General features: G+C 40.5%; 1 long non-coding RNA gene across 1 annotated transcript in view; it reads left to right on the forward strand.

The window, feature by feature from the left end:
• LOC126506123 (uncharacterized) overlaps positions 1 to 4553 on the forward strand; it is a 171442-nt gene extending 166889 nt beyond the window's left edge. Inside the window, exon 3 of the long non-coding RNA XR_007593118.1 lies at positions 4201 to 4553. This is a non-coding gene — a long non-coding RNA (uncharacterized lncRNA). The remainder of the gene's footprint in view (positions 1 to 4200) is intronic.
• The last annotated feature ends 6155 nt before the right edge of the window (positions 4554 to 10708 follow it).

The following is a 10708-nucleotide window of genomic DNA, read 5'->3' on the forward strand; positions in this document are numbered from 1 at the left end:
GCTGGAAATAAGTAAATAAAGAATATGTATTTATGAATGTGGAGATGAGGAAAGACATCATTTTAGACTAAGGAAGAAATGTTTAAAAGATTTTTTTAAAAAACAGACAGAAATTACTCAACATCTTAAATGAGAAGAGAAAGTAATTGAGCAGTGTTAGTCTACCCACTTAGTCTACTTAAGATAGTAGACAGAGACCTGTCCGGTATTGGAAGGGAGGGAGGGAGAGAGGGAGGGAGGGAGGAAGGGAGGGAGGGAGGAGGAAGGAAAATAGGAGGTGACATGCATCTGTGGTCCCAGTTATTTGAGAATCTGAAGTAAGAAAATTACCTGAGTCCAAAGTTTCAGCCGGACAATAGAGCAATACCCAGGCACTCACTATTATCTTACTTACTCAGTGTTGCTGCAAGTTAAATGTAGTAGTCTATACATGCTCCAGTTTTGATGTTCCTCTGAGATATATCCACATCTCTTAAGACACAGTCTCAAGGAAGGAAGAGAAAGAAAGAGATAGGGAGGGAAGGAATGAGGAAGGGAGAAAGAAAGGGAAGGAGGGAGGGGGGAGGGAGGGGGAGGGAGAGAGGAAGGAAGGGAGGAAGGAAGGAAGGAAGGAAGGAAGGAAGGAAGGAAGGAAGGAAGGAGAAAGAAAGGAAACTTCATCTAGGATTGGAAGACAAATAACTCACCACTTCAGGTAGTTTATTTTCCAGTCTTTCCTCTTGCTCCCACATTGAAACAGCACCATAAATTTATTCTATGCTCACAAAAGAATACATTTTGCCATACTCTGTTTTGGTTAGGACTGGTCAAAGTGATGTAGATATGGAAGCTGGTCGTGCAGCAGGCACCCTGTGATCTGGAGTAACTTCACAGACACCGATGCTTTATGCCTGACATTTTACATGGAAGAAAAGAAATGTCTGCTTTATTTAAAAACATGTGTGTGTGTGTATGTATGCATGTATGTATGTGTGTGTTCATCACAAATGCCTTGTCTCTTTCTCATAGACATGATAATAACAAAGCACCCAGCAGTAGTGTTCTGTTCATTTATATTTGTATAATCCAATATTTTCATTATATTTGAAGACACTCATCACTTTGTGTATACAGTTTGAATTACTAAAATTTCTAGAAGAGAAAGGGAAGAGATACACATAAATAACGATTTTATGTAAATCTCTTTGCAGAATGACCAAAGAAGTGAAGCACACATTAGATTCTACCCACTTTTTAAATTCGAATTTTCAAATAGTTCTGTATGTATTTTATAAGTTTGAAATTCAGTTGCATGTAAAAAGTCTTTAGTCTGATAATGATAGTGTGTTGACTGAAACCATACGGGAATGAAAAATGCAATAAGACAGAAATACTTAGGTTATTGCTATGAAAAAAAAGAAAGTCATTCCAAATGAGAAATATTATACTTGGGCCTAGGCTTACCAAAGTCCAAATGTGTTTCTGGTTGAAAATGATCACTATGTGGTATTTAAACTTAAGAACGCTTCACTTCTAAACTGGGAAAAACTGATTTTGAGTGAATACAATCATCCTCAGAATTGGGAAAGAAGCTCAATGTTTTGGGTTCGGAAACAAGTTTTAGAAGCACATGTGGCGTTTGATATTGTGGACCAGAGACTATTCCGAGCCCCCGACATAGAGGGCTCTGCTGATGGCATTCCTAATTTTGCTTGCACAGGGATGCACGAGAATCCTTCATCTGGTTCTTGTTCTCAGTCCAGAGCCAGGACAGGAAAGGCATTTACTCTGGAATGGAAAAGTCTGTAGGTAGCAAAAGTCAACTCTGCTGATGTCAAACTTATACTGGGTTTTGTTTGGCCCTGTAATAAAGCCATGCATGGTATGTACCCAATAAACAGTGCCTGCAAACAGGTTCGAAAGACAACAAAAAGCAGTGTGATCTACTCACAAGAAACAATCCCATTTATAGGTTATTTAGCTTTAAAAAAAAAAAAGTAAGAGATATGCTCGTCAAACCTCAGTCATCAAGCCTCTAGGAGATTTGGAAGAAAAATTCAGAAGCAAAGAAACACATAACAGGTCTTCAGTGAGGCCAGGCAGTGGTGGCACATGCCTTTAACCCCAGAACTTGGGAGGCAGAGACAGGTAGAATCTCCAACTTTGAGGCTAGCCTAGTCTACAAAGTGAATTCTAGAACATCCAGACCTAGCCAGAGAAACCCTGTCTCAAGGTCACGAGGAGAGGCCTCAGGGAAATGTCTTCCTAAGAAGGTTTGGTAGAGACATTATTAGTTACCATGTCCAGCCCAGTAACCAATGTATCCCAGTAGTCCAAAGATGGACTCCCAGGGAAAAGAATGTTTACTGCTAGAGATCTGAAGCTGCAATAAATATTTTTTTCCATACATCTCTGGCTACATGCCTATCTTTAATTCCAGGCCCTTGAAATTTTAGCTCATGAAATATTAAGATATGTTTGTGCTTACCTATTTTTAGGGCTGCTTCTCCAAAGGGCTCTGTTTGTATAATACATCGAAAAAAAAAAGACAAAGTGGCTGTGTATGTCTTCCCTTTGTTGGGATATGTGGAAGGAAGGGAGTGGAGGCTATTTTGGGGCGTGAGTTTGCCTCTGGTCAACTGAGACAGGTCAGTGAAGTCATTTCTATTTAAATCTTGGCTCTGTCATACTGTGTGGAGCAAGCCAGAATTATCAAAAAGAAATCATAACGCAAATCAGTAATAGCTGCCAGAGAAAGTACTACATGGGTAAGGGAGAGGTAAAGACGAGGGTTATGCATAGCAATACTGGTCAGGTACTGGGTCAAACCAAGTGCTTGCCATCCAAATCCAAAGACCTGGATTCTGTCCCCAGAATGTGTACCAAACAGCCTTAAATGGTGTAAAAAGCTCACAGTCATAAGAGTAGGGAGGTTGACATGCCTGGGTCTCATTGGCCAGCCAGTCTGGCCTGTGGATCAGAGTAATGAGAGAACCTGCCTCAAAAATGAAGTGTGTCTGTGGGGGGGGGGGGTAAGCTGGTACATGACCACCAATGTTATCCTGTGGCCTCAGGTCATATGCACACATGTACCTTTACACATGCAAACACAGAGAAAATTCTAGTCTATATAGATTCTCCCCTGTGCCAAAAGTCTTATAATTTTCCTCATGAGAAGTCTCTGCTCCAAGTTTAGATGCTATGGAGATGTTCTTAGTCTGAGTCACAGCACGGAAAAACAGAAATGTTGAAGGAGATGGATACTTCCAGAAGCCACTTGAACAGTAGTGGCTGGTTTCTCTTTAAGATCATATCAGAAAACTGGAGTCAGCCTTCCCTAGCGTGTTTCCCTCATGTTTTGACTGTGTTTGGTGAGTTAATGGCACCCAGTTTTGCAAACTCTTTTACCTAAGTGTCAATCATGCACATTAAGTTGGCCCTGTCTTGCTGGTAGTGTCAGATTGTTGCACATTTTCAGTCACTGTAGGGGCAGACTGGCTTCAGTCAACCAGCAGTGGCATCCTCAGAATTTCTCTTCTACCCTAAACTGAAGAAGATATAGAGTCTCACCTCTCGAATCTGATATATTTGTGTTTGTCTTTTTTTTACTTTGACAATTGTTATTTTGTTTGCCTTTTGTATTTCTAGTTTGGTTTGCAATACAGGACATCACTATGTAGTTCAGGCTGGCCTGGAACTCAAAAATCTTCCTGTCTCGTGTTCCTAGGTGCTGGGATGCCTTGAATATGCTATGGTCTGCCTATGCTTGTTTTTAATAGCCTAATTGGGAGTCTCTGAGTCCCTCCTTGAAGATGGACAGGTTTCTCTTAAATAGCTTTTCCCAGGACAAGATCAAATGTTCATTCAAAAGTCACACCATAAAACAATTTTACCATCATCTCTAAAGTATTTTATAGAAATAACACAGTCACAATTTTATTGGTGGAGAAGACTTAAAAGATCACCTACAGCCTTATTTCATGTCATCAGTGAGGATAAACCTCTAAGAAAATGAATTCCCCTCCCCCCCCAAAAAAAAAAGCACAGAGTACCTTAGCTTCAGTATGGGGTGGCATTGGAAAGTCTGCAGGACTAGCTAGCCACCCTTGTCAGAACACCTACTAATGGATCAGGAAGAATCAATACCTTTCACCAGCCCCCTCACTTTTCGTTCATGCTGGGATATTTTAATACATTGGTTACGTTTATTTTTGTTTGCAGCGTCTAAACTCGGGGCCATTAATTAAAAAGTGCTCAGAGCTGACACATCCCAAATAAACGAAGCTGCTCACCTCCATTACCGGCTCTCGCTTAATAAAATTAATCTGCCCCAGTAAGCAGAAGTCAGCAAGTCCGCAATGGGAATCACGCCGGTGACACAGGAAGACAAATAGAAATTCCTGACGAGCATTCAAACTCCTTCTGATGCGGGAGGAAAAATATGAGCACCGAGGATCTCGCTAAGAAGAAGGGGAGTGGGGCCGCTGCCGAGGCAGGCACAGCGGAAAGGAGCTTCTTCTTCTCTGCTCCTGGCTGCTTCATCCTCGGAGGACTAAAGATTTGGAGGAAATCAGTCATCACAGTAGATGTCACTAACTCATTCCCAGGAAGGGTGCCTGCGTGGAAATTCCTGGAGACAATGAATAAATGAAAGATCAATGTGCAAAACACACAGTTTTCGCTGCATTCTTCTCCTCCCTCCGAGCCATTGATGACTTTTAAAAACTTCAGTTTGTAGGAGATACAGGCAAAGACCAGCAATTATAAAATTAATAAGTGATCATTACAAGCAAAATAAGCCAGGCATATTTTTTGGCAATAATGAGAATACTTCTGAACCTAATGCTTCATATGTCTAAATTCTATCTTATCTGACACAAAACCCAAACACTCACTAAAATATTGACCATTCCTCTTCCCACCCCTCTGTGAGGAGGACTAGGCTGGTTGCTGGGCAGTTTTCCCATTGCTTTATTGAGAATCCATGTAGTAAAGCGTTGTTTACCCATTTGTTTTAAAGTGGTTTTTTTTTTCTCCTGATTAGTTGATGGACAGAAATCATTAACATAGCAGATCCACCCTAAAGAAAAACTTTCATGAAGCAATTTAAAAAGAGGGTAAATCAAGTCAATAGATTTAACTATTGCTGAGAAAGTACTTGGGAACCTATCTTTTTAATTAATGTTAAGTCAGTAAATATCAGGCACTTACCTAAAGTCACATACATAACCCACCTGACAAGAATTTGTCACTGGTATACATTGCGCCTGCGTATGCTGTCTACATTTCTACTTCTTGAGGGGCTCCAAGCAGCCATTGTTATTTGTCAAGGCAAAAAGAAGAAAAAAAAAGTTAAACCAAAGATAAAAGAATCCACTTTTATCAGAGGAGCAATGGCCTATATGCAAGTACCTTCATCAGTAATACATCTTTATAAATTATTCATGAGACACAAAATTGGTAGGTCTTCTTAAATGAAGACTACCTAGCTAAGGCCATCATTGCGTTGACCAGCAGGAAGCAGATGGTTAAATACCACAAAAGGAAATGTCACACTCATTTTAATTTTATTATTGAAACCCAAACTTTGAGTGGCGGTAGACAGATTGCATTCATTTTTCATCCATAAAACAACCATCTTGAACATTTCAAGGAAAAGAATGTCTTCATACACTGGTGTTGTAACCAATAAACCCTTTATGCATGGCAAGTTGGCAGAAACTATTAATAACATGTCTGTCAAATGCACTGCCTTCTTCTTTTCTGTAGCATAAAAGGGGGGATCATTAATTATCATTCTGCCACATACAAAAGACGCTATGATTGTCCTGGGTTTTTTAGAGGCCGAATTCACCTAGCGGCCACTCTTGTGTTGAATTTGAAAGTGAAGGGTCCTTATCCATCAAGACAAAAAGCTGTGGAGTGTGCTAGCACATTGCTGTCTCTGCCTGGGCAACAAGTGTGGTATTTTAGGTTGACTTCTGAAAGAGGATTATGAATATGGATAGAATGCAAATACTTCATCTATCTTAATCAGAATACAGGAATTCAAGCTGTTGAGGGGGGAAAAAAAGACCTTAGAATTCCCATACAAGGAAAGAAATTTTATAGTGCTTATCGCATTTAGAAGGCAGAGATTAGAAGTGAGCGAAGTGACTCTGCTCCCGAGAAAGAAAGCAACAGACTTAGCAACAAGTGCAGAATAATTATTCTGATGACAAATAAATACAATGAACTTTCAGAGTGGGAGATCAGCGCTTAGCATAACGGAAAGTGTTTTTCTCGCTTTGCGGAACTCGCTTTGTCCTCAGCTTGTTCCCTTTAAGACTGGTTTCTTCTACTGACTGCTTTACATGCCACCCTCCTAAGAGGATTGTTCCCCCAACAAGTTTCCTACAATGGAGGAGACAAGGCCCTAGTACACATTTTACTAACCAAACATGAAGAAGACAAAGGCATTGGAATGAATCCTGTAGGTTCCTTCCAAATTTTCGAGGAGGTTTCAGCCATAACTGAGTACAAAAGGCTGTCTGTGTTCGTATTTCAGTTTAGCTGCAAGCCAGCGAGGCTCGGGTAGAGAGGGCCTGCCTCTTCCGACTCCCTGTCTCCTTATACTTTCAGTGAATGCACTTGCATTTGCTTCTGTTGCTAGAGGACTGAGTTACAAGAGGTTTCTTTGTTATTTAAAGAAATCATCCAATTTAGTACAGTCGTTAATATGGATATTCCTAATTATAAATCTGTGAAGCTGTGACTGCTTGTTCGTTTGGTTGCTTGTTTTCAGATTTACGAGGCAAGGTCTTACAATGTAGCCTTGGCTAGCCAGGTACTCACTATGCACACTAGGCTATCTTGGACCCATGGAAATATATAAATGGAGACTGTATTTTCATTTCTGGCACCCAGACCTGAAGAATCACACAGAAACTATATTAACTACAACACTGTTTGGCCTATTAGCTCAGACTTCTTATTAAATAACTTTTACATCTTAAATTACCCCACTTCTATTATTTTGTATTTTACCACGAGGCTCGTGGTTTGTTACCTCTTGCTTCTTGAGCAGCTACATGTGGTGTCTGCCTGACTCCACCTACTTTCCTCCTCTATCTCTGCTTGGATTTCTCGCATTGCTGTATCCTGCCCTGCCATAGGTCAAATTAGCTTCTTCATTAAGGAATATGGTAGTAAAACATTCACAGCATACAGAGGGGAATCCCACATCAGAAATTCTCTTGTCTCTGCCTCTGAAGTGCTGGAACTATATGTGTACCTAATGCTGGAGACTTTTAAAGTATCCATTTTTAATTATTTTATATTCAAGTATTTATCTGTGTTAAGTGGAAATTTGAGAAGATCTTGTAGACCATGAAAGGGTAACAATCTCTTGATAAAGATGGTACCAACAGACACAATTTTAAATCACTAGGTTCATATTGTTACATGTCTATATTCAAGTCTCTTTTATTTTAAATATTTTATTAAAGTATTAACATATGAAGTGATGAGTTTTACAATGATTGCTTCACCCAAGTATGTCATGTACTCTGACCATACTTTATATTCAAGCCTTAACTCACTTGTCATTACCTGCTTGACTTTAGCAAGTTATTTCTCCCTTTTTGTACCTCCTTTTCTTCATCTGCAAATGCGGGCAAATACAAGGAGCTGTATGGTATGCAGAATTAAAGGACGGGGAGGATATGAAAGAACCAGAGCAATCCTTGGACATGGGAAGAGCTATCAAAAGTATAGTCGATGTGTTAACCATTATTTATTACTTTGTCTATTTTTATGTGACCTCATATCAAAAATAGAAGAGGTATAAAGTGAGTTGAAAAACGATAAGGCTGAAGAAGACGAGTGTACTCCACTCTCCACTGCTGCTAGATCAGGCATGGGGACATTTTTATTGACAGTAGTACCCAATGAGAACAGAGACCCTTGTTCTGAAGGGGCTAGTCTGAGCAGGGTCTCGCTATGGATTAGGATAACAGGGAGCAGAGCAGTCACCCTGGGAACATGTGAGCTGTCATTTCTTCTCCAACAAATTACTATAGACATCCAGAGGGCACCAAGCATATTATGATATGGCGATAAAGCTTGATTCCGGGCTGAAAAGAGACTGCTCTTTCTCACCGAGCCTGTCATGTGTGTACGTGCACATTACTTATGTAGACGTATGTATATGATCTCCCCGCAATCTTTTTTAAAAAAAACCTCTATTGAACAGGACTTTTTATTACCACTGGTGAAAAAAAATGTCACACCGTAAGAATCTGGCAAACATTCAGAACCATTTAATCTTTCACCAAGGTTTAATCAGACGAGGTTTATATCTCTTTTGTGCATTGTCAAGTGCCCACCACAATTTGTCTCCCCCACACCGGACTGACAGATCGAGCGAATGAGCAGGGAGCCAGAGCATTAGCAGTGTCAGCACTGCTAACTGTATTTATGAGAAGAGAGTTCACACTATGACATTAATAATTTCATCAGATTACACATGTTTGCTTGACAAACAAGTAAGCTATTCTCTTTAAATTATCTGTGACTGGGCTGTTTGCAGCGGGAGAGCAGCCATGAATCCCAGTTTAGAGAGGAAAGTGAACTCACCGAAACGCTAAGCAACTTAGGCTGTTGCATTGAGGGGGAAATTAAGCCTTGAAATATTTGCATCAAGCCCGACTTTATAAATCCTGGTTTCCTGTCAGTAAGAAAGAAAAATTGGTTAGGAGCTCACAATAAAAAGGAAGGGTCAGGAAGTGCAGTAATTGTGTCTTGCTGCAACCGTAGTTCAGAAATAGCTTCAGGCGGAGACATGAAGTCTTTTAGTTTGCCTTGACTTTCTAAGTCACTAGATGCTCACCTGCCGTGGCTTCTGTGATTTGTGGCAGCTTACCAAAGGCACAGGATAATAAAGACAGTTTGTTACCCTCTAATTTTGGAGGGGCATAACACATGAAGCTTGTACAGCAATCTCTTTCCTGCATATTTCACTCCATAAGGGAAACAATAAGAGAGAACATGACATGTATTAGAGAAGTAAATTACAATGTTATACTCTTTGGTCTAATAAACTATCGTGAGCTGTCATGTGCCTGACTACTGAAGTGTTGTTTTATGCTACAGCTTAATCAGCTGGGTCTAGGCTGTGCTTTCTTATGCCGGTGCCTTAGGCAGCATAAACGCTATGATTCACACCCATGATCACAGAGGCCGAGACAGTGAGGGCCATACAACCTGCCAGGTAAGTTATTGGCCTGGGTGATAGATCTCTTTGCAGTTAATTTAGAAGAGGGAACGGAACCTGAACCCAATTGTTAAAATGATCACAAAACATCCAGCCACCTGTTTGTCTTATTTAATAGGAGCATCTCGCTGTGTTGGTTCCAACAAAGGCAATGTTTCATCATTTGAGCCTAGAATCAGTGCCCTTGCGAGAACCCCACAGGCAGGAAGCGCCTGTATTTATGAAGCGACGTGAGGCCGCATGATATGAGCGTGAATGCAGAAAGTTACAGAGAGATATATGGATTCCATCACCGGCAAGCCCCCGAACAGAGGCCCACCTGCCGTAAATATGAACAAAATTGGTGTCAGAAGAAACTATTTGGCGTTCCTTTTTATACAATTCAGATAGTAGTTTTCTATTTGCTTTCAGTATTCCGTGGCAGTAGGTAGTGTTAATATAATGAAACAAAGAGAACCATAGTGACAGATTTTATGCTCACAGAGTCTCCAGTTACGAATATGTCGACTACCACCCTACTTTATCGACAAAACTAACAGATCTGATTAGAAAGATGAAATAATTTATGCTTGGAATGGAAGAGGATTCAAAAGCTTACTACTAGAATTTTACACAGAATAAAGGGAAGAGGTGTTCATGAACCTAAAAGGCTGAAGTACTCCTCCCTAGATGGGCTGCTATAAAGAAGAGAAGCGAGTGTCGGCAAGGATACGGGAATGGCAAAACCTCGTGCTGCACCCATGGGAGCCTACTACTGTGCGGCCACTGTGGAGAAGAGTGTGGTAGCACTCACAATATGGAATGTGGCATTGCCCAAAAGAATCGAAAAGAAACATAAAGGAAACTTTTCGTGCTCTGAATAACCAGAAAGTGGAAGCTGGCCCCCAAATCCATCTATATCCTCCTGGATCTAGAACATGTGCTACATACACACAACACACTATCCTTTGACCTTCACAATGAACCGAAATTCTGGCACATGCTGCAACAAAGATGAACTCTGAAGATATTAGTGTAAAGGAAACAAGCCAGATAAACACTATATGATTCTGCTTACCCGGAATTTTATGGACTGAAATAATTCGATTCATAGGCAGGGAAAATAGCAGAGTGATCTGCAGGCTTGGGGACCAAGAGGGAGTAGAAATGAGCTGTTTAAGGAGTTCAGAGTCTGGCATGATGAGTCTGGCCTAGAAACGGATACTGGTGACATCACACAACAGGACAAATGTACTTGTCATTGAGCTACGTAGTTAAAAATGACCAAGGTGATCAATATCAAAATACCAAGTTTTATACCAATAAAAAAAAGATGAAGCAAGTACACTGAGGAAAATGGGGATTTCCCCCACCACAAAGAAGGCATTTGAGACCTAAAACTAATCACTTATCTCTCTGAAAAGAGAACTAGCGTGAAGAGGCACATCTTAGGGACAAAGCAGATGGCTCAGTTGGTACAATGCTTGCTGTGCTAGC

This window comes from Alexandromys fortis, unplaced genomic scaffold, assembly GCF_014885135.2.
Source record: "Alexandromys fortis isolate MF-2015 unplaced genomic scaffold, M_Fortis_MF-2015_v1.1 scaffold_68, whole genome shotgun sequence".
NCBI classification, from domain to species: Eukaryota; Metazoa; Chordata; class Mammalia; order Rodentia; family Cricetidae; genus Alexandromys; species Alexandromys fortis.